The sequence below is a fragment of the Alexandromys fortis genome, unplaced genomic scaffold (assembly GCF_014885135.2).
Source record: "Alexandromys fortis isolate MF-2015 unplaced genomic scaffold, M_Fortis_MF-2015_v1.1 scaffold_124, whole genome shotgun sequence".
Lineage (NCBI taxonomy): Eukaryota > Metazoa > Chordata > Mammalia > Rodentia > Cricetidae > Alexandromys > Alexandromys fortis.
In genome coordinates, this window is record NW_026067995.1 from 636,110 (window position 1) to 644,436 (window position 8,327).

The window sequence follows — 8,327 nt, forward strand, 5'->3', positions numbered from 1 at the left end:
GATACATTAAGGCCACAATGTGCTACCCCTGCACACCCACCAGGGGAGAAAAGGCAGACAAGGACATTTCGTGTGATTATCTGGGGGAAATACTAGTGTGTCCCAATTTTAGAACAGCATGACAGTGTCTACTGGTGTTGTACACAATCATTCCAGTGGCCAGTGCTCCTGGACACACTCAAGAGAAACTTGTATACAGTGAAATATGATTCACATAAGAATTTATAACAACTTTAAAAAATTAGACAGGGTTTCACTGTGTAGCCCTGGATGGCTAGGAAATCCCCATGTAACTAGTGACCTCAAATTTACAGAGAACAAATTTACAGGTGCCTCTGTGTGCCATTATACCTGATCAACAAACATTTTTTTTAATTGTTGAAAACTAAATGTAAGCAGGTACAGTAAGCCACACCTGTTGCTCTAGTAGACCGTGAGGCTGAGACAGGAATAAAGGGAGTCAAGGCCATCTCTGGCCATACTCAGGCCCCAGAAAGAAAAAAAAAAAACATGAAAAGAAAAACTAGAAAAACTAGAAAGGGGGAAAAGAAGAAAGAAAAGAGAAGAAAATAATACCAGTATATCTGGCAAACATTGAGTGTTGAGTGGCCAAATGATCATAGTAAATTCATATAAGATATTATTCATAGAAAGGATGAATGCTGACAGTTACTGACAACATATGATTTGTTCTCCAAAGTATGATGTTGAGATCTTATCTATGGTCCCATTCTATAAAATGCCAAACCAAGATGACTGTCACCTTTGTTGGTCAGAGTAGAGGTTATAGACCATGAAGAGACTGAGGGCCCCGATATGTCCTGGTATGAAATGAGCAATCCCACGATTGTGTGCTTGGAGTGGGACTATCACAGATATTGCAGCCTCCATTATGACCTGAACTAAAATTCCTAACAAAATCTTTCTTACCCTTATCTAAAGCTAGCATGCTTATATGCCATGGATTCTGTCCTTTTGAAGGACATTTAAGGATACAGCCTATAAAGCCAGGCTCAATAAAAGCCCAACAGTACGTGAGTACCTCTATGTGCATTACCTCCATTTGTGTCAGGAGCCATTTCAGGCTCCTCCTTTCTCACATCTCACAGGGCCTTGAAGTAAAAATCTTGAGACAGAAAACTTAAAGTTAGCCAAAACATTACGTGCTGACCGTGGAGACTCAAGCTCTGGAAAGCACCACAGTGTCTTCAGAGCTTGCTGCTTATCACTAACAGCAGGTGTTCTAGCCACTGACCTTGCAATTGCCCTGCTTAGCTGCCAAACTGCCCCACTTTGTTGCCTAGCTACCGAGCCCCTCCTTCCCTTCCCCCTTTCCTCAGTTCCCCCTGCCCGAGCTCCTTTCTGAGGAGTATTTAAGACATGAAACTTGCCTCAATAAATGGATGCCTTGACAAAGAATACTGCTTGGCGTCCATTTCTCTCCCTCCCCCATGTCTTTCAGATAGTACCTCTTCAAGACCCTGGAGTAACTTAGGACCGGCTGGGTGGGTCGCATTTGGTTTCATAAACATTATGAATAAAGTATTGATGTGCCTACTCATCAAGATAGAAATGAGACACAGGGACACCAAAGCTGTAGAGGGCACACTGCTTCATATACTTTCTGTACCAGCACCTTCCTCTCATGGTGACTGTTCTTCCCCACAGCAGCACTTGGAGTCCCAGGTGGCTTGGGTGAACTAGATGCCTCTCTTGCTCCTCATCTGGCATTCTGCTCTTTTATCTTACTTCTTCATGTGCTTGGTCTCACCCCTAGAAATTCACACAAAGCAAACAAGGCAGAAAAGATGTCTATGGAGCACAAATCTTCAGTCCATTCTAGGCAGGACTCTGTCCTCCAGGCTTCCCCTGGTCTCCCAATGTCTTTATTCAGTGAGGAATTTAACACCTGGCTTTCCCTTCCCTTAACACTACAGTCATCAGCCTTTGAGCTTCCTGATTCTTAGCTTCTCTCTGTTTGACACCCTTGCCTCACCAGGAGTTCAATATGAAGTCCTAGAGCCATCCATGGCTGTGGACCTGTGCGTGTTTTTCTGATTCTTGGAGAACAGCAGCCACCATCCTCATTCAGTAATAACATTCCTGATTCTCACAGACCTCAGGTTGCCAGTCTTCTGGACAGCAAAGTCTTCTGTTGCACTGATTCAGTGCAGTAGATGTGCCCTCCCCCTCTCTTCCTCACATCCTAACAGTCATTCAATCTCTACCCTCCCCAGTGCAGGACTCCCTCCTGCTGCCCAGGAGCAGGGACAGGCTGTCTGCAGGTCAGTGCTGTGAGCTACAAAATACAAGTCCCCTTTCTCTCAGACCTCCCAGAAGAGAATCCTACTCTGACTCCTGAGATTGAACTCACATCAGAACCCTCATCATACTATGTGTCAATCACTGAGTTTGAGGACTGCACTTTCCTCTGATCAACCACCACTCTGCTCTCTGCCTGTCCAAGTTGCATTAGCAACTTCTCATAAATCTTACCCCAAAATGAAGTTTGTCTCAGTACCCACCCAGAATTTCAAACTGAAACCATTAAGAATGAAAGTGAAGAACCGTACCATATAATAGTGTGAGATTTAAAATGATTTAAACTATATTTTTAAACCAATGTTTGTTTACCCGCTATGTTAAATGTAAATCCAATTCCAAACTGTCACAAAATGATCCTAATCTTGGCTCACAAATTATAGTAGCCGCAGGGGTTCAAAGCAGAAATCTCTAAATACATACACCCTGAGATCTCTAAGACTTGTGTAGGAGCTAGCTGTGGTGGCACATACATCAAGTCACAGGACTTGAGATGCTGAGGCAGGGGAGTTGTCAGTATGAGGCTAGTCCAGGCTACATAGTAATTCTCTATGTAAAAAAAAAAAAACTGAACATATAGGTGACTAGTAGTTATGCATACCTACCAACAGTATATATAATGTGGCACTGAATTTACTAAAAAAAAAAAAGCAAACAGCCGGGCGGTGGTGGCACACGCCTTTAATCCCAGCACTCGGGAGGCAGAGGCAGGCGGATCTCTGTGAGTTCGAGGCCAGCCTGGTCTACAAAGGGAGTTCCAGAACAGGCTCCAAAGCTACAGAGAAACCCTGTCTCGAAAAACCAAAAAAAAAAAAAAAAAAAAAAAAAAAGAAAAGCAAACATTTATTATGAAAAAAAAAAAAAAAAAAAAAAAAAAAAAGAAAAGCAAACATTTATTATGAAATAACAATGAATAAGAAAACTGCAATACCATGCTTTAGAAGTCTGAATTCATTTCACATAACTGCCTTTAAATAAATTTCTTGTTGTTAAGATTCACATGTTCTCTGTAACCTAGCTCCTCTGGGGTTGTGGATTGTAGGATGGTTATCCATTTTTTAGAGAGAAATACATGGATCCCCTAAGAAGGGGAAATAGATAAAACTTCTGAGTAAACTACAAGCATTTGGGAGGGGAGGGAGCATGCACGGAAGGGGAGGCAGACAAGAGAAGGAGAGTAGGGAGGAAAACATCGGGGAACTGAATGGCCAAGTTTGGGAAAGAGAGCAAGGAAAGAGATATTGTTATGTCTGAGTTGTGAGACACCCCAGCAAGACCACCTCAGAGCCAAATTCAGATGCAATTGCACAAGGTTTCTTTATTGTACAGTCTTGCAAGCAGGGGCTTTGTCTGATGCAGATGTAGCAGATGCAGGTGGGGGAGAAAGGCACCAAGGGAAAGATCACAGTCAAGGAGTTACCTGCTTTGGTGTTACTGGATTGGGGAGGGGGATAGTTTGCACTAAGTAAAGAGGGGATTTTTGTAACTTTCCACAAAACCACACACACACATAAAAAAAAAAAAACCCTTTGTCTAGCTTCTGATTGGCTGTCCTCAAGTCTCTGGCAGCAGTTTTTGGGTCTGCTATGGCTTTTCTGTGAATTCACACATACATGGGATGTGGTGCTGGTGTGAGGTATCTGCTAGGTTAGACTCTCACAAGGATGGGTCCTGAGTTTAAAATGGCTTTAGTCTTGTCTCTTTAATATTTTGACAGAGGGAATCTTTAAGGGATTAGCAAGAAACTTGGCTCTAGGGAAATTCCCAGGAATACATAATGATGGTGATGGTGCCATTCTTGTAAGAGAAGGTCCCTGACTCAGCAGGAGCAGCAAAAACTGTGTGGTTCCTTTAAAAAAAAAGCTTCCTTTTTTTGTTAATTGCACAAACAACTCTGACTCTTTCAGAAGGTACAGCCACTGAGCATTTAAATGGGGTTTGTGGGAGGTGTGCTGCAAGTTACTTGGAGGCAGCAACTTTGTTTACCAGAGTTGAGGTGGTGAGCTCAGTTTCCTCCCAGAGATCCCAGAGCTGGTGGTAATGGTATCTCCACCATTTTGAAAGTCAGAGAGAGATGGAGCCAGCATCCAGGGCAGCCACAACCACAATGCTTATCATTTTAACATGTTCTTGGTCAGAAAATGATTATAGATACACAATAAAGACAGAATTTTTAAAAGCCCTTTAGATAGGTCACAGGGTTGGATAAATGTGAGTAGGCTTGGGAGAGAGAAAAAAAAGAGTATGGAGAGTTATAACAAGAAGCAAACTGTTTTTTAAAACAATAAAACAAAGTTTTCTAAAGAGACAGAATACAGTCAGTCATAGATTAAAAGGAGTAAAGAAAAATATGCCGTGTAAAGATGGAATATACACAGAGAGTCTGGATTGTGTATAGTATGGTGTCTTTGAATTGTTTGACTGTGAATGAGATAAGTACAGAGAAACATTTCACTGTATGGGCTCCTAAGCTAAACCAACCTATCTATTTTAAAGCTGTTTTGACTTTAAACTTTGGATATAAAGATTTGTTGTTTTGGAAAAGAGATTTTGCTTTTGTTTCCACAGAGGATGAGAACTTATTGATTACTTCCAGACTAAGATAGTTTGATGGACCAAGACCCCCTCAGAGGTTGACTTAAACACCCCTAAAAATTAATTTGTACAACAAAAAGCAGGAAGCAGTTTGGAAAGAACTATGCCCAAATTCCAAAATATTGTTTGTAAATGTTTTTTTTACATTTAATGGGGGAAATGCTATAGAGATGTATTGGTATGGACCTTGATACAAATTTAAGGTCAATTTTGTTATATGTATATATCTGTTCTTGACTATGGCATTGTGCTTCTGCAGTTTATTTAAAAATTTAATGTATAATTAAGAAATATAGATTAATAGATAGTCATAATAATCAAGCTTGTAGTCATGTTAGTTAGTTTTCTAGATGTACAGAGACATACTTCAGATCAATGGGTATTCTTCAAACCTTTCAAAGACTAACAGAATAGGGCATTTAAATGTTTTAAGAACTTGAGACTTTTTATAACAATGAGACTTCTGCTCCTGGCAGCACCAATCTATTTCAAGAGGATGATGGGCATTGAAGAGGCTCCTCATTGAGTTTGTTAGTCACTTTGGCAATACTGCTCTTGCCTAGACTGTTTGACTAAACATGCAGGACACATAGAAAAATAACTACTGAAGTTTCTTAAAGAAAGCAAGACAGTCCTTAAGAGTTTCAGTTTTATGAAAGTGTCTGCCAGACATTCTGCAAGACACAGAAGAACGTCACTGACAAATTGTCAATATAGGTGGAATTGTCCTTGAAATTCCTGCTTCATGGAAAAGTCTGCTGGACACTATGGGCTATGAGTTGAAGAATGTGTGCCCCAATAAAAAGAACTAAACATGACTGTCCAGGCAGTGAGATGTCTCTGTTAATTCTAGAGTTTTGGAAGTTGCTTACAATGTACTTCCTGTTAACTTAGGTAATATTATATTCTTCTGGAGTCTTTGATGGAGCTGAATAATAGGTAGTTATAATTATAGTTTTCCTTAGTTATGATAAAAGATAAAGTAGATATACATATTGTAACTGTAATTCTTGCTTGATACCTGTTTTGTTATATGTAATTTTATGTGTTAAAGCTAAAAATCCTTCTTTTTATTTAAACAGAAAAGGGAGGTAGTGTGGGACAATTATATTTTATCAATTATATTTTAAATAAATGCTGATCAGCCAGTAGCCAGGCAGAAAATATAGGTGGGACAAGCAGACGGGAAATAGAGGTGGGTCAATGAGAACAGAATTCTGGGAAGAGGAAAGCCCATTCCTCTGCAGTTGTGAGTCTGCCACAGAAAAAGCAAGATGTAACTGCCTTGCTGAAAAAGGTACCGACCCATGTGGCTAGCATAGACAAGAATAATGGCTAATTATAAGCTATAAGACTTAATAAAAAGCCTGAGCTAATAGGCCAATCAATTTATAATTAATGTAGACCTCTGTGTGATTTCTTTGGAACTTCACGACTGCAGGAACCAGGTAGGACAGAAACCCTGACAATAGGGAGGGGTGATGTGGGATTTCCCTCTTATTGCTGTAAATACCATTGGTTAATAAAGAAGCTGGTTTGGGATAGGATTTAGCCTAAACATTACATGCCAGAATCTGGGATGACTTAACCAGAAACTTAGCTGTATATCTGGTTATATCCATTGAGAACCCATCTAGCACAAAATACACTAAGATAGTCAAATAATATACGTGGCAACTATGGGTATGAGTGCTCTAAAAGAAATTAAGCAAGCAATAGTATTTTATGGCCTGCATTCACCATTTGTAAGGGAAATGGTGAAAACGTGTGTTTGAAGCAATAATATCAACCCACATGATTGTTTCAATTAATCTCAGCAGTTCTAGAAAATGGACCCCAGCAGCTATGGAATGCTATGGAGGCAAAAATTTTAGAACAACAGGGAGAAACAAAAGGACTTGAGGCTTCCCAAGACCAAATTGTTGGTGAGGGCCATCACTTCAATCCTCAGAACCAGGTTTTTTTATAATGAGCACACTTTATCCCTATGTAGCACAACAGATTTAAATGTTCGGAACAATATTCAGAAACCTTGAAAGAGAATTGAATCATATATCATGGTTAAATAGGGCCAGAGAGAACCCTTTAGTGACTTTATTTTTTTACAAAGATTAACTAAGGCTGTACAAGTAGGAGTAATAAACCCAGAAGCTAGACATGTACTTCTTTAATCTTTGGCTTTTGAAATTGCCAACTTAGAATGCAAAAAAGATACTTGGGGCCTTTTAAGGTTCAATCAGCACCAATAGCTACATGGATCCTGAATACAAAGGACATTGAGACATTTGACTATAATACTGAGGCATGGGTAGGAGAAACAATTTCCAAAGGTATAAGGAAACATCAAAATGCCAAATGTTTTAATTGTGATAGAATAGGATATCTAAAAAGAATTTCTAGGAATAATGTCTCCTCTGAGAATGGCAGAAATAGGCAGTCTCAGCCTCCTGGGATATGGAGGAGGTGTGTCAAAGGCTAACTTTTGACCAATGAACATAGATCAACAAAAGACAGAAAAGGCAACCCAATGGCATTGGGAAACTATTTGGGGGGATGCTCACAAATCATGAATAACATGGTTCACCAGGAAAATTGAACAATCCAGTGCTTACCATAAAAACATGCTATTTTGTATCTTGGAATAAACATGAAGGATGAATTAACCCAATTAAAAAATGGGGTACTGATCCGAACAGAGAATTCTCAACTGAAGAAGTTCAAATGGCCAAAAGACTCTTAAGGTCATGTTCAACCTCCTTAGCGATCAGGGAAATGCAAAACAAAACAACTTTGAGATGCCATCTTACACCTGTCAGAATGGCTAAAATCAAAAACACCAATGAAAGCCTTTGCTGGAGAGGATGTGGAGTAAGGGGAACACTCATCCATTGCTGGTGGGAATGTAAACTTGTGCAACCACTTTGGAAATCAGTGTGGCGGTTTCTCAGGAAATTCGAGATCAACCTACCCCAGGATCCAGTAATACCACTCCTGGAAATATACCCGAGAGATGCTGAAACATAATACAAAAGCATTTGTTCAACTATGTTCATAGCAGCATTATTTGTAATAGCCAGAACCTGGAAACAACCTAAATGCCCCTCAATGGAAGAATGGATAAAGAAAGCGTGGAATATATACACATTAGAGTACTACTCAGCGGTAAAAAACAATGACATCTTAAATTTTACATGCAAATGGATGGAAATAAAAAACACTATCCTGAGTGAGGTAACCCAGACCCAAAAAGATGAATATGGTATGTACTCACTCATTAGTGGATTCTAGTCATAAATAAAGGACATTGAACCTATAATTCATGATCCTAGAGAAGCTAAATAGGAAGGTGAACCCAAAGAAAAACATGTAGTTATCCTCCTGGATATTGGAAGTAGACAAGATTGCCAGGC